Below are 17,301 nucleotides of genomic sequence, written 5' to 3' on the forward strand. Positions count from 1 at the left end.
TCTTTGTAACGCACATACATGTTAATGCAACACAGCTTACTAAAGCTATATTTTTATGGCTAAACTTTAGCTTTAAGGTCTCCTTATTCATACCATGTGCTGTAGTCATAGGCGTGTGCACAGGGTGTGACGGGTGTGCCTGGGCACACCCTAATCACCCCATGTGCATTAGCATTATCCAGGAGCAGCACCAGGTGGGTGGTTGGGGGTGCCAGCGGCCAGTGTAAATGCCCCCATTATAATAAAGTCTAGGTTCAACTTTAGGAACACGTTACACCCATATTTAGTGTGTACTGTAATATGCTCTCCCACCACCAGAGCCCCCTTCCTGTGACAGCAGGTGGCATTAATGTGTGTTTGAACTTTGGGGTGCACACCCTAATGCAATAGGCTACGCACACATATAGCTGTAGTTAAACCATTTTAGATTAAAAGTCTGAACTAAGATTAGAGCTAAATCTCATTGGAACTAATAAAGTTTAATCTTCAGTTTAAAATACTAAACAAGAACTGTAATTAATTGGCTGCGAGTGGCAGAGTCCATACTTTGTTTCAAGTTTTCTGTTCTTTACAAATCAGTCCCACTTCTGAAGGAGTTGTAGGTAATCTCTGAAACTCCCTTTCTTGGTTTAGGTGAAACTAGGGAGCTGTTTGGGAAGGGCTGTCATGTTCTTACAAGTTCAAAAGCAAAACTTTTATCTTGTATAAATACTGTCTCTTTTGCAATATGTTGCTTTACTTCTTTCATGTTTTGCAAGTGATGCATAAGTACATATCTATATTTTTTAAAGGATACCTTTTTCTTTTTGGAACTGAAAAATGGTACACAAAGCTGTGGAAAGTGAGCCTCAAGAAAAAGAAAAGTCAATCATAGGTATGAAAAAATAAATAACATTTTTAAAAAGTAAGTACACAGAACACAATCAGAAAAAAGCATGTTTGCTAGAATACTTTCATGAGGGCGTTCAAAGATAATTGATTTATCCTAGTGATTATCTATATACTAGATACTTCAGTCTTTCTGAATGACTGGTGATATAAAACCAGCCAAATACTGCAAAAGCTACTAATCAGGAAACAGCAAATATAGGGCCAGATCCACGTACAGTGGGCGCAACTTAATTTTTGGGATTTAAGTTACACCGCCACAAAATTTCTACCTAAGTGCCCGATCCACAAAGCACTTACCTAGAAATTTTCAGCGGTGTAACTTAAATCCGTCCGGCGCAAGGCATGCCCAATCTAATGGGGCGAGTCCCATTTAAATTAGGCGCGCTCCCGCGCCGGACGTACTGCGCATGCTCCCGACGCGATTTTCCCGAAGTGCTTGGCGCGAAGTTACGCTGCGCCGAGTTTTGTGAATTGCGCCGGGTAAAAAAAGTTGCGTCGGGAAAAAAAAGAGATGCGGCGGGAAAAATATATATTTTTTTTTAATTTTACAGCGTCGCAGGAAAGAAGGGTCTACTTTTACATGGTGTACTAACTTTACACTTTGTAAAAGCAGCCCTAATTTTGCATTTGCAAACTAACAACTTACGGAGACTTCACGAAGGGAAACTGCTTCGTGGATCTCCGTAAGTGCTAATTTGCATACCCAACGCGGAATTTCGACGAGAAATGCCCCCAGCGGCGGCCGAGGTACTGCATCCTAAGATCCGACAGTGTAAAACTATTACACCTGCCGGATCTTAGGAAAATCTATGCGTAACTGATTCTATGAATCAGCCGCATAGTTAGAAACAGGGATACGACGGCGTATCAGCATTTTGAGGATCTGGCCTATAGTCTATATCTAGGATATGTATAGGCAAATGTGGCTTTTCTGTGTAGTTACAGTATACTGCATGATCACAACCCATAAGGGAAAACAAAATATTTAAATATTAACAATAGGGATGAGCCCGATGTGCGAGTCGAACATAAGTTTGACACGCACATCGGGCATTCGGCATTGTTTGCCGAATAGCAAACAATTTGGGGTGTTCGCAAAGCCGCGGAAACTCTTTAAATGTCTATGGGAGACATCAAAAGTGCTAAATTTAAAGGTTAATATGCAAGTTATTGTCATAAAAAGTGTTTGGGGACCTGGGTCCTGCCCCAGGGGACATGTATCAATGCAAAAAAAGTTTTAAAAACTGAAGTTTTTTTCAGGAGTGATTATAATAATGCTTAAAGTGAAACAATAAAAGTGAAATATTCCTTTAAATTTCATACCTGGGGGGTGTCTATAGTATGCCTGTAAATTAGCGCATGTTTCCCGTGCTTAGAAAAGTCCCTGCACAAAATGACATTTCTAAAGGAAAAAAAGTAATTTAAAACTACTTGTGGCTATAATAAATTGTCGGGCCCCGGCAATTCAGATAAAAGTAATTGAAAAAAATTACATGGGTGCCCCCTCCCCCAGTCCATTGCCAGGCCCATTGGGTTTGGTATAAATATTAAGGGGAACCCCGAACCAAAATAAAAAAAATGCATGGGGGTCCCCCCAAATTCCATCACCAGGCCATTCAGGTCTGGTATGGATATTAAGGGGAAACCCGTGCCAGCTCATTGTGTCAGAGGGGGGCGGGGTCACCCGTGATGCCACGGGAAACCGCCGGAAACCCTTGTTGCGTCAGAGGGGGGCAGGGGCATCCATCCACGTCATGGGTGGCCCCACCCTTGGTTATTTAAGAGCTGTCAGACGGGTCGCACGTCATTCGGCCAGGCGCCTCCTATGGAGCTGAGCAGGGCGTCTCCCCACAGGGATGTAGTCCCAAGGGAGGGGGCGAGCACGCTGACTAACCCCCAGCCAGGATGTCTCGGATGATGGGGAAAGCTTAATGAGGGGGAACAGGAAGTGAGAAATTCAGACAAAGAAAAAACATTTAGGTAAATATAAGGAAAAGGTAAGTGAACCAACAATGCACTAGCTTAAAGGAACCTATTTAGAAAATAAAAAACAAACCTTTACAACCCCTTTAAGCAGTTGCAGCAACAGTTCCTTTTTTCTTTTGGAAAAACATTTTTAAGCCCCATGAATAAAAGCTGACCGTTATAAGCAACCCCCACCAGTGTTATATGGTTTGTTCCAACCCTGTAACTGTCACTTTGGCACTTTTGACAACTTGGCCTTTTACGGGTAGTGGAAAAAAGCAGATCTACCTGCAGGTAGTAGTAAGCCTATTTTACATGGGCAAATTTTGCATATTTTAATACAAGTGACAAACTGCATTATATATGTAATGATTTATTTTGATCATAGTTATATTGTAACCTACATGCACATCACTTATACCATATGATTTTAAAAAAAAATGTATGTGGCCTGAAAAGTGTTCCTTCTGGGTTCATGTCAGGTGGGTTTTATTTTTTGTTTTTGTTTTTGTTTTTTTATACAAACAACATAGCCAGCTTTTGTCTCAAATGCCATTCCAAAATGTGCTGAATTCCATGTAGCTTTAAAGTATAGCAGGTGTCTCTAAACTACAATCCTTAGGGTACAAGTTTTTTTCTGGCCTGGTTTGTGGTATAGTATATACAATGTGCACAGATTGGGGACTATCTATGGTCTTCGATTCAAGGTCCCCCCCCCCCTGCAACCCCCAAGAACCCCTTCGACCCTCCCCTCTTACTCCCACAGTTTTCAGCTTAGGTTCCCCCTGCTCCATTGTCATCATCCCTGTCATTGGTTGCTAGGACTGCAAGCATCCTAGCAACCCATAATGTGCTTGCATCAGCATTTATAGAAGGATGGAACTTCCTCTGTCCAGACTGTTCTGCCTCCCACCCTGCTTCTAAAGCCACATGTACAGCTTACAGTGGTAAGTAAGACTCTGAAGGGGACCCTGATGTAAGGACTAGGGGACTCTGATGGGACCCTGATGTAAGGGGGAACTCTGATGGGCACCCTGATATATCGGAGGAGTCTGATGGGGACATTGAAGTAAGGGGGGGGGGCTCTGTGTAAGGAAGACCTCTATGGGGACCTTGATGCAAGGAGGACTCTATTGTAAAGAGGAACTCTGATGGAGATCCTGATGTAAGGGGGACTCTGATTGGGATACTGAAGGGATAAGGACTCTGTTGGAAGGGAGACCCTGATGGGGACTCTCATGTAAGGAGGAACTTTGATTGGGAATCTGATAATCAGATAGGGATTGTTTTTGTGTAAAATATACAATGTGGCCTTTGTACTGAAAAGTTTGGAGACCCCAGATATTAGCTATCATTCACAAAATTTTATATTTCCCATGTTGAAATGAAAATGAAAAAATGCTTCTTGGCAAATAAATTGATAATAATAATAGAATTGGTCGTACCATCATCCAGAAAATTTAGTATATAGAAATCGGAGGATTGGTCCCTTAATCAAAACTCTGAAAAATAGGGGCGTTACGGGCAGTTGGACTATCACGGTACAGATAAGCAAATAAAGTAAGGTATAAATGCACATATGTAAAAAAAATAACTAAATTTTATTAATAAAAAATTAATAAAAGACAATAACATTCATATATAATTAAAAACATTTGGTGGCAGACCACACATATCACCAATAGAAGAATCCCCAGGTGGGGGAAAAATCCCAAATGGGACATGGGTCGCGAAGGGCATCTCTACTAGTTTTGCGGTGTGAACCGCTTCGTCAGGAGAATGTCTGCAAACGATTGATAATTTAATCAGAGAACTATACAATGAACAAATTCAGAAATACAATCTCATACATAAAAACAAAAATCAGTGTATAATTAGGGGAAAATGTTATCAAAGCTGCTTACCTAAAGCCCATAATAGACCCGGGACACTGAATTTTCCACAAATGAGGGGTCCCCCGCGGCGGACATGGGGGGACCCTCACTTGCCCCTATCCTTTGGTTATCTATATCAATTGTCTTAATAATGACCTACATCCTCTTTTTACCATTTGGACAGTTAGTCCATCCATGGCACGTCCCCCCATGTCTGCCGCGGGGGACCCCTCATTTGTTGTACCTTCAGTGTCCCGGGTCTATTATGGGCTTTAGGTAAGCAGCTTTGATCAAATTTTCCCCTCATTATACACTGATACTTGTTTTTATGTATGAGATTGTATTTCTGAATTTGTTCATTGTATAGTTCTCTGATTAAATTATCAATCGTTTGCAGACATTCTCCTGACGAAGCGGTTCACACCACAAAACTAGTAGAGATGCCCTTCGCGACCCATGTCCCATTTGGGATTTTTCCCCCACCTGGGGATTCTTCTATTGGTGATATGTGTGGTCTGCCACCAAATGTTTTTAATTATATATGAATGTTATTGTCTTTCATTCATTTTTTATTAATAAAATTTAGTTATTTTTTTACATATGTGCATTTATACCTTACTTCATTTGCTTATCTGTACCGTACTGCCCGTAACCCCCCCTATTTTTCGGAGTTTTGATTCGGGGACCAATCCTCCGATTTCTATATTTCCCATGTTGAAAACAGCAGACATATGCATACCATACAGTATTGATGAGATGAATGCTTTATATATTTTCTCCTTAGGTTGTTTTCTGGGAATATGATGAACACTAGAAGATAGCCTATTTGGTTAACAGAAGAATTAGAAACAAGAAATACATGTCATTTTGCCATGTGATCAATGTAAATCTACATATATTAAGGCATGATATGTCTCATCCCCTACTGAAGCTGTTAGTTATTGATTGCAGAAATTTTCGAAAAAGGCTATGAATTGTTATATGCTAAAATGTATTGAAATAAATGATATTGAAGCCATATGTTAGCCCCAGGTGGTGTGCAGAGATTAAAAAATATCTTCCTACATAAATTGTACCTATTTATCTGCAGCCCTCTAATCTCTACATCTGTTCAAAGTTCATAATTTACACAGTATCTCTCAGCTATGAAAATTGGGGGGGGGGGGGGGTTGAGAGCTGATTGGAGGGAAGGGACATAGGACCAGAGCTGGAGCTCCCTCCCCTGACACGTTTTCACCTCTTAGTGTCAGAAAAACCTGTCAGAAGTGACTAATGCATGCAGATATGCAAGTACAGGAACAATGAAGTAGAAAGAAATGGCACTTAGTGCTCTGAACTGAGACAAGCACACAGTATAGGGGGATATGGTTTGTTCATATTCCATGTCAGAGGTTTACAACCACTTTAAAAAAAACTTTACAAGTAAAAAATAAAATAAACAAAAAACATATTTCTAGTTAACTCCCTATTAACCCTTAGCTGACTTGAATACACCTGAATTGACTATATCTTTCTCCTCCTAAATATTTTTCTAATTTTACTATTTTTTACCATTAATATTTATTAATTTCCATCCATTATGGGGTTTTTCCAGTGCCACATAAAAATTACTCAAACTTTCTTTTTCTTTTACAAAAAAGTTTCATTTTAAATGAGTCAACTTATAGAATAAATTGTTTACTTTAAATTACATAATAACATTTTACACTTTATTTAACAACTACTTTTTTATTTTAAACTAACAATGGTCAAAATAGAAAAACAAAACAATATTTTTTTTTAAATAATTTTAGCAAGACAATATTGTCAAAAAGTCTTGATTGTACCACAATAAACAATGGGGCAGATCCAGGTACATCTGCGCCGGGCGCAGCGTATCTAAGATACGCTACGCCACCGTAACTTATATTTTTTAAATGGAATCCACAACGAATCCCCGCCATAAGTTACGGCGGCGTAGTATATCTATCGCGGCGTAAGGGCGCGGAATTCAAATGGCTGTGATGGGGGCGTGTTTTATGTTAATACGTCGTGACCCGACGTAAACAATGTATTTTTGGAACTGCGCATGCGCCGTCCCTGGGGTATCCCAGTGCGCATGCTCGAAATTAAACCGGAACCCGCCAATGCTTACGACGGTGACGTAATTCTACGCAAATTCCTATTCGCGAATGACTTCCGCAAACAACTTAAAAAAATCAAAATTGTACGCGGGAAGGACGGCCATACTTAACATTGAGTACGCCACCATATAGCAGCTTTAACTATACGCCGGAAAAAGCCGAACGCAAACGCCGGAAAAAAATGCGCCGGGCCGACGTACGTTCGTGGATCGCCGTAAATAGCTAATTTGCATACTTAACGCAGATTTCGACGGAAACGCCACCTAGCGGCCGCCAAAATATTGCACCTAAGATCCGACGGCGTACGAACATGTACGCCTGTCGGATCCATGCGAGATGCCGTCGTATCTTGTTTTGGGGATTCAAAACAAAGATACGAGCGGGAATTTTGAAATTACGCCGGCCAATCAGTAGATACGCCGGCGTAATTTCTTTGTGGATCTGCCCCAATGTATGTATTGCTTTGTTATGTTTGGTAATGTAATTTTTGTTGCCAAAGAAACATAGTGGTTACAGAAAAGGAGCCGCACACCGGCATCACTTGGCTCAGTCAATTTTTATTCAGTCATGAATGCAACACAGTTCATCCTCACCAGAAGACCGTCCATAGTGGAAACATAGAAATGAGAAAGTTGAAAAAGTATGAGAGGTTAGGGATTAATTAAAGTATGCCATTCAGTAGCTCTAAATAAGGAATTTTAGTCAGTCTGAATGCAAAATTTTCAACATGCAGCAACACTAAATTCTTTCAAAAAGCTCAACCTTTCATCATTAAAAAGTAATCCTTGGTTATCATTCAGTGACTTATGCCTTGTACACACGATCGGAATTTCCGATGGAAAAAGTCAGACGGACTTTTTCCATCGGACATTCCGATCGTGTGTAGCCCCATCTGAGTTTTTTCATCGGATATTCCGATGAATTCCGTCTGAGTTTAGATATAGAACATGTTGTATTTTACTCCAATGGAATTCCATCAGAGATCCGATGTCATTTGGCCGGGCAAAAGCCCGATCGTGTGTACAAGGCATTAGCTAAATGATATCATCAGTCTGCTGCAAGCAAGTGGAAGTGTTGTCTGTTGCATTCTGATTATGTTATGGGATCACCCATAGGATTGTATTTTATACTTTACATCCACTTTAGTCTCTAGCAAACAAACAGTGTATGCAAACTTTCAGATGAGTCAGCTAAACTAATGTGATTGAAACATTGAATTGTAAAATAGTATTTTACTGTTACACATGGCTGATTTTATTGTGGAAATAAATTTTTGGAACATAAAGATATTTCAAAATTACACAGAGCACACTATGTTACAATAAATATATTATGGATGAAACCTTGTTTGTTTATGCTTATAAGATTTTTTTTAAAGCCAACTTTTGAAGCTAGGAAGATGAAATTCCTGCTTTCAACCATTGCAATATAACAGTATTGTGTATGTTATAACATGGTGGATATGCAGTACATAAAAGTGTAGAAACAAAAAAATTAAAAAAAAAAAGCGTACATACAATGAGAAAATAAAAACTCCTGATCAGTTTTCTTTCAGCACAGGGATGAGGAAACATGCAAATCTGCTTTTCTTATAATCTGTTTAGATTGGTGTTTCTTAACCTTTTTTTTAGGGCTGTTACTGATCAAAATGTTTGTGTTCGATTAATCATTTTTTTTTATCGATTAATCGACTAATTTTGATTAATTATAACGCACATACAGATCCAAGTACTTTTAGCTGATCTCCTTGCAGGCTGATTCCCAATGCAGCTACCAACAACTGGAAAATGGATAGCAGGATACAAAAAACACACAAAGGCAGCGCTCGATGGGAATAGCATTAAAACTTTTATAGTCTTCAAGTAGATAAGAAATTAAATATGGCACTGGAGATAAAATTGATGTAGCTACATAAACTGTAAAAATGGTGCGAGTAATACCAAACGGTAGCAAAAGCAGTCATAAAAACATGTAGCTAAGTATGATACTGGTATAAAAATGTGTACAACGATGCCACTGCTGAATCCAGATGAGGAGAGGTTAACATCAGTCCGTTGGCATTTAGATGTCCCGTGAAGGGAACTATCACAACTCCCAGTGGATGGTTGTAGAATCCCAGGTTGATAGAGGGAAGTGATAGAGGGAAGTGTAACAGCCCTTGTGTGTGGCAGATCGTAAGGTCCCGCCGGCATGCAGATATGATGGCACAGCAAAGGAGCCCTTCAGATGGACACGGCAAGCCCCGCCGGTGTCCGTGACATCACCAGATCTCCGACGGAACTCCCTGAAGGCCTGGAAGCCGGCGGAGAGGTGAGTACCAATCAAAAGAATTTTAATCGATCAAAAAAATTTTGATCGATCAAAAAAAATTAAAGATTAATCAATGAATTAATAGTCAATTTCCACAGCACTACTTTTTTTCAGTCAAGACACCCTCAAGGCACCCTTTAAAATAATAGACAATCTCAATGCACCCTTTAAAATTATAGACAGTCTCGAGGCAAACCATTCTAAAATGTAAAAAACTAAATCTAAAGCAAATACACTTTTGCACACCGGTACTGATTATTATTCCAATGTTTCTCTTCTCCCTCAATGTCTCTCCTTCAGTCAGCTAACTTGACACCAGTGCTGAGGGAGAGGAGCAGAGGAGGGTCAAACAAGGATGCTGTGGAGGCAACGGACATCCTCTTTATCAACTGATGACGTCATTGGTTGTTAGGATGCCAGTGTCTAGTTTTACTGGTGCATAATAAAAATCTGTGGCTTTGTGTAACTAAAGGGCAGGCTTATTTTACCTGCTGGCTTGTTTACAATTCTTGATAAATTTTTAGGCATTTTGCCAAAGCACCCCTGAAGAAACCTCAAGGCACCCCAGGGCACCCTGGTTAAGAAAGTCTGGTTTGGATTATGAAAACTGCATCAGTACTAAAGACTACAACCAAGGCTAGACCAACTCAGAGACAGATGAGACGCTCACCTTGGGCACTACAGCAAGGAGTGCACAGCTTGGGTGCCAGCCCCAATGCCTGCCGCATACTCATTGTTGATGTTTACATTTCCCCCAGCCCTGAATGAGTCATTCACTAGGCAGCGGTGGAGATACAGAATGGCCCCAGCCTTCAGTTATCCAGAATGAACAAAGTTGGCTCTGTTTTACCGTGTGTCTTATAATAAATCATAACAAAGTTTATTGAGCCATGTTCACTTTAAATAAACCAAGGCCACTTTCCATTTCCTAATTAGTATTAGGAGAGTGAATTTCTGTTAGAAAGGGGGTCCCACGATGTCTCTCGCGGCTCCTCCCCGCAAGAGCTAACCCCCTCTGGGAAGCTCTCTCCCAAGGGGGTTTGCTTGCGGGCGTGCTCCTGTGCTATACAATCGGCATCCATAGCCACCAATTTTATGACTCGGCCCCGCCCCCCGGCGGCCAAATATTCGGATTTGATTGACAGCAGTGAGAGCCAATGGCTGCGCTGCTATCAATCTATCCAATGAAGAGCTGACAAGATCTGGGGGAAAGCATTGCAGGATCGCGCCCACAGAGATTCAGGGTTTAGGTAAGTAAAACAGGGGCTCGGGGGGGGCCGGAGAGTGCAAGGTATTTTTTCAACTTAATGCATAGGATGCATTAAGGTGAAAAAACACAAAGCTTTACAACCACTTTAAGGAAGTGTTAAGGCACACTGTGCTTGTCACACCCCTCCTGGATGAACCTACGGTGTTCCCCAACATGTTTCCATAATGTGCATTTCGTCTGACCAACATATAATAGGTTACAGGATCAACATAATACATACAATACATACTCCAATGAGCAAGTAATGAACTGTTTGTTGAAAAGCGGTTTAGTTGTCCTGAACAAGGTGGATTATCTACAAGAGTCTTACCGTCTCTTGTCAGACAGAAACGCCTACAGTTGTATAAAGGTAGACCCTCTACCGGAATATAAACGGGCGTTAAATCTTTTGGTGGGGGAAGCCTTTAAGGACAGAGTGCTGGTTAAAAACAAAAAGCAGGTTTTATAACTCGTGGAGTGCAGCATCCTGTACTTTTATCATCCCCCAAAAGCATACAAGTCAGTTGAGTGACCCCCGGAAGACCCATTTCAGCCAGTAAAATAGTTTTGTTAGTGGTCTTTCACATTATCTAGATCAGATGTCACTAAATGGTGGACTGCAGTCCGGACATGGACCAAGTGACAGTCCTGTCTAGACCATGGCCGCACTACTTAGCTGCCTTAGTGGACTCCTCTCCTGCCACCGCCGCTGCTGCTGTTAAAATTGACAGCATGGTAGAGGGTGGGAATCACAACAGGCTGGATTCCTCTTCTGTATATGTATTTGCCTGCCTGCTGCCACCGCCACTGTTGTTAACCTTGCAGCAGGGAAGAGGTCGGCAGATATGTCAGGTTTACATGAGGAGCAGAAGCTGCCCAAGCTTTCACTTGTTACGAAAGTTTAATAACAGGCAAATACATATACAGAAGAGGAATCCAGCCTGCTGTGCCTCCTGCCCTTTGTCATGCTGTGTTAAGATAGAGCAGTGAAGGGGGAAGAGCTGTGATTGTATGGGAGCACTGTCTTTGGAGGGAGTATTGATATTGGAAGGAGCTGTGATGTTAGAAGGGGAGCCGTGGTATAGGGGTTAGGGGACACTGATGTGAAAGGGGGCGGGTTCTGGGGTTTGAAAGAGGGGACTGAAAATGTAAAGGGGGCTGCGATGTAAAGAGGGTGCAGGGCTGTGATGTGAGAGGGGGAGCTGTGATATAGGCAGGGCCGTCCTTAAGGCAGGGCAAAAGGGGAAGCTGCCTTGGGCCCTGTCATTGTTGTGGGGCCCAAAGCAGCTGCCTCATACTTGCCTGGTTTAAATTCCCTTGTCCCTTGAAGTTTTAGTCCTGTGCTGTGTCCCAATATCTCAGTGTGAAGTGCTGTTACTAATGCTGCCCAGCTCTGCCCTATTGTTGTGTACGGATGACTCACATGCAGAACCTGTGTTTACATATAAATAACCAGCATTCATATGCAAATAGTGGCAGCATTCATATTTAAATAGCGAAGGCCAGAGGCATTGATATGTAAATAACTGTGGCATTCATATGTAAATCATGACCCCTGAGGTCATATCCATTATAACCTGAATGCTGCCCATTGGGGAGGTAAAGGGGCTTGCTTCAAAGTCCTGCCTGCAGCTGTGGTCATTAAACTTAACTTTAACATTAACTTAAACTTAACATCCACTGTTCTGCAAAGGTAAGCAAATTGGGGGGGGGGGGGCTAGGGTGGGGTAGGAAGAGAAGGAATTACAGTTTGGGGTGCACTGGTAAGCAAGGAGGGGATGTATAGAGGTAGGGATGGTGGGTGCAAATATGAGCAGAGGAGGCAGGTAGAGTTAATGGGGGGAAGGTTGGAGTGGAGAGGATGGGGGAGGTTTGGGGTGCAGAGGTTGGCAGGGGTTTTAGGATGTAAGTCAAGGTCAAGTGTAGGGCAACCCATTCATTTCAATGGACTGCTCTACATGCTAGAAATGCGGAAGAAAGTCCCAAATCCTTTTTCAAAATCACAGGTTGCCAAAGCACATGTCAGCAGATGCATGAGCGTGTTATTCACAATTGATGGCACTGCAGTGTATCTGCTAAAGGGCAGCATGTTTCTGTGGTGTCAGAAAAGCGACTTTGCTTGCATTCCCAACATTCCCAACACACACAAATGTGAACACAGGCTAAATGTCTCAGCTACATTGGTGGTCTGCTGTTCATTGTATGTCTCAGAGAAGGTGGAGAGCGAAATTGCATGGGGAAGGGGGCCAAGAAAATGTTTGCCCAGGGTCCAATCTATATTTAAGACCACCCTGGATATAGGGGGCTTTGATGTAAAAGGGGGAGTAGTGATATCGGGGGGCTATGATGTGAGGAGGGTGAGCTGTGATGTTAAGGGTTTTGATTGCAAGGCGGATTGTGATGTTGGGGGGCTACAATTTGAGGAGGGGGGCTCTGATGTGAAAGGGGGACTGTGATGTTAGGGGGCTGTAATGTAAGGGGGGCTGTCATGTGAAGAGGGGAGACCGGGCTCTGATGTGAAAGTGGTATCTGTGATTTAAAAGAGGGGACTCAAGACTGAAGATTGGAGGAGAATCGGTTTAACTTTAAGCAGAGCAGGGGGTTTTTCACTGTCAGGGCGGTAAGAATGTGTAACTCTCTTCCAGAAATGGTGGTGTTAGCAGGGAGTATTGATATTTTTAAAAGACTCTTGGACATGCATCTTAAAGAATACAATATACAAGAATATGGGAAATAATTATGGACACTGACTCACGTACACCTACACATGTTGAACTGGATGGACTGTTGTCTTTATTCAACTTACCTACTATGGCCCAGATTCACAAAGGAGATACGACGGAGTATCTCAGATACTCCGTCGTATCTCTCAGAGTATCTATGCGACTGATTCATAGAACCAGTTACGCATAGATATCCCTAAGATCCGACAGGTGTAATTGTTTTACACTGTCGGATCTTAGGATGCAGTACCGCGGCCGCCGCTGGGGGGAGTTCGCGTTGTAAACCAGCGTCAGATATGCAAATTAGGAGTTACGGCGATCCACCACTGTTTTTCGCGTTCGCTACGTCGCTGCTAGACTAGTTTCCCGTCGCAAAGTTAGTCATCGTTTTGGGTGCCCTAAGTTTACACAGAACACGTATGTGCTGTATAAAGTATGGCCGTCGTTCCCGCGTCGAAATTTAAAAATTCACGTTGTTTGCGCAAGACGTTCGGGAATACGAAAATACGCTACGCACGTCGCCGTTCGAAAAAATGACGCCACGTTGCTCAAAGCACGGCGGGTAATTCAAAAGGGAGCATGCGCAGTAGGTCCGGCGCGAGAGCGCGCCTAATTTAAATGGCACAGGCATCTTTGAATTACGCGGGCTTACGCCGGAGGCCGCCGGTGTAGTTTTCATCGCAAGTGCTTTGTGAATCAGGCACTTGCGATGAAAACTTGCGGCGGTGTAACGTATCTACGATACATTAGGCCGCCGCACTTCGACCTGAATCTGGCCCTATGTAACTATGTAGTGTATGTATTAAGTTGCCCTTGCAACCTATTATATGTTGGTGGGACGAAACGCACATTATGGAAAATTTTTGGGGCACACCATAGGTTCATCAAGGAGGGATGTGACAAGCACAGTGTGCCTAGACACGTCCTTCATTTTCACAACAGTAATTTTAGGTGTTTGGAGGTTCTGGCCATTAAATGTATTTTGGATAAACCTCTCTCCAAAAATGAATGGTTCTCCCTCAGCAGAGGGGAGACATTGTGGATTTATAAATTGTGGACCCTCTTCCCTCAATGGTTTAAATGAAGATTTGAGCTATATAGTGTAGTATGACCTTTCTATTTCATCACTGCACCGTATTGATACATTTTTGCTGCCCTTCATTTATTTTCTAAACTTTTGTTGCATTTTTTCCTGTTGTTTTAATAATTGTTTTATTTATTTTTGATTATAGTGATAGGATCTGCTATCTTATTTGAATAAATAACATCTGAAATTTGACTAGCATATTTATTATTTGTTGTAGGTTATTATTTTGACCATATGGGAATATGGGACCTAATTAAACATTGATTTATAGTGATAACAAATTTAGTCTCGTATAATTACATCAAGGCCTCTATTTCTATTTTTATTTTGTTTCTATTTGTTTCTTTTATTCATTTTCATTTAGTCTTATTTTTGTTATCATGTTAATATCATTTTTTATGGCTGTGAATATTTTAACAATTTCCAACAGTATTGAATCATAGCAATAGTTAATCATTTTGATGTGGTCTGTATTGTCTGTAATGTTGTTAAGTGTGCTGGCAATGGTGTAAAATAGACCTGACGCCTTTAAGACGTTGATTCAGTTTGGTCCGCCCCCTTAAATTTAATTATCCTTTATATGCAGGGCCGTCGGTGCTAGGTCAAGTGACTTGAAAAAGTGCAGGCGCATTATCACAGCTATGACCCTGCTGTGTATGGCTGTGGTCTAGGCTCCACTAGCTCTTGGTTATAGGCAGGTTCATCCTGGTATCTTCGATGACTTGGTTACATCACTTCCGGCGAATTCACTTCCGCTGCGTGCAGCCCCAGTCCAGGAAGAAGGAGCACCTCCTGCTGCACAGAGTCATACAGGCTACATCTGTCTATTGAATAAACCCTTTGGTGTGAGACGATTTACATCATTGCTTCCCCATACAATGGTGCATGTAAGTGCCAGACCTGGTGCACATTATTAACTATGGGGTCTGTGTATGGTAAATTTAAAGTTTTATCCTTGATCAGCAAGTCTTTTGCCTGAGGAAAAATGTCATTGTGTGGATTATCATTACATTTTGTTTTACCTTTTCAAGTTGATGGTGGACTGTTTTATAACAATACTGAACCGAAGGTGCAGGATCATTCCAGTAAGAGACTATTAGTTCAGTACTGTGGGTCCTAAGCACTTCTGCATATGTTCTCTCAGAGCGGACTGAGAACTAAGCAATCAGTGGTCATCTGATAGCTCAGTTCTCAGGCTTAGAGCTAGCAGGAGACAGCTGCAGCATCACAGCGATGCTGCAGCCATAGAGGCGAGTATGTACTGTATGTTTGTTTTTTGGATTCCCACACATCTCCTTTAATAAACATTAAAAAGTCCACCCAATCCTTTTAAGTACACATTTATTCAAAAGCACTACTAAAACACAAAGAAGTACACGGAAATGATTATGCTGCCAAGTACATACTGTAAAGAGTCTCAAACTATGCAAAAACAATGACAAAAACTAAAATTGGCACTTTAATATGGTTATTTGAGTTGACTGCATAAACATACCATAAACACTTAAAAGGATACATTTTGGGCATTTATTCTGCAACATCGGTGTGATGCTGCAGTTGTCGCATGTCAGCACTAAGCCCTAGAACTGAGCGATCACATGACCATTGATCCCTCAGCTCTCAAAGTACAGAGCAGTGACAGTCAGTGTTCTCCACTGCCAGACAAGAAAGGAGGCAGGCGCAGCTTGCTCTGGCTCCCAGCCATGCACTGAGAGGCAAAGCCAGCTGTCAATCAGGCAGCCAAATGAATCCCCACAATATTGTCAGGATCCTTCCTGGACCGGCTCTGGTATATCAGCTGAGAGCAGGCAATAGCAGCAAATAGTCTGATCTCAGCTGAATCTGGGTTACAGGAGAGCAAAAGAAAGTACACTCTTGTGACCCACAAGCGAAGTATCACCACAAAAAGCTTTGGCCATACTTCTCTTTTTAACATGAGAAACTCTAGTTTTCACTTTAAGATACCAATAGTCGGTGGATGATCATTAGCTTAATATGCACATAGCTATCTATCACCATATCTCTTTTAGGCTAATATCACACTTGTGAGCATGTTGCTGGTAATACCTTTTTTTTATCATCCACCTGGTGAGGGAGAGAGACAAGCAAGTGTTCCACCTCCCTGATGTGTCCTCCATCCTGCTACTGATGGGTTCATGTAAGCAGCAGGATCACAAATGTAGCATAGCCCTTACAGTACCAACTTTTCCAGCTCCTAAATACCTAGTGATTTTTATGTGTAATATTTTTGGCAAGCCAATAAATAATTACTTTTTTTACTTCATATATGTGATAGGGTCAGCACAGTGGTGCAGTGAGTAGCAATATCGCCTAGCAGCAAAAGGTTCGCTGGTTCGAATCCCAACCACGACACCATCTGCCTGGAGTTTGCATGTTCTCCCTGTGTCTGCGTGGGTTTCCTCCGAGTACTCCAGTTTCCTCCCACACTCCAAAGACATGCTGGTAGGTAAATTGGATCTCGTCCAAATTGGCCCAGTATATATATGTATATCTGTGTGTATGACTGTGTGTCCCTAGCGACGATCCTACGGGGTAAAAATTACCACACCAGCCAAGCAGATACTGGCTGGAAAAAGCACCCAGAGGCGATTCAGTTCGCATGCGTTGCGCTATACAAGTCATTCATTCATTCATTCATATGATAATGTACAGTAATTTATCGGCGTATAACACGTGTTATATGCCCCAGGAGCCACCCATTGGAGGGGTGTCAGGCCCGCCTCTCCTGGCCCTGGGACAGCGTTCCCTGCATAGTGAAGAAAAAAAGTTGAGAAAAAAAAATCACTTGCCAGCCCCTTCTATACCTCCCCTCCTGTGTCAGTGTCATTGAAAAACAAAGCTTGTAAATAGCTCCACAGCTCCGTTTTTTCTGGCTGATCTCCTCCTCCCACTCCTCCTCCTCTGAGTGTAGCTTTAGATTGGAGGAGGAGAACGGTCACATGACCATCTGTGTAACATCAGAGGAGAGCTGTCATGTGACCAGGTCAGTGGGAAAAACTGAACTATTGAGGTATATGGAAGCTTCATTTTACAATAGGAGTGACACAGGAGGAGCAGT

This window comes from Rana temporaria, chromosome 11, assembly GCF_905171775.1.
Source record: "Rana temporaria chromosome 11, aRanTem1.1, whole genome shotgun sequence".
In the NCBI taxonomy this organism is placed as follows: Eukaryota; Metazoa; Chordata; class Amphibia; order Anura; family Ranidae; genus Rana; species Rana temporaria.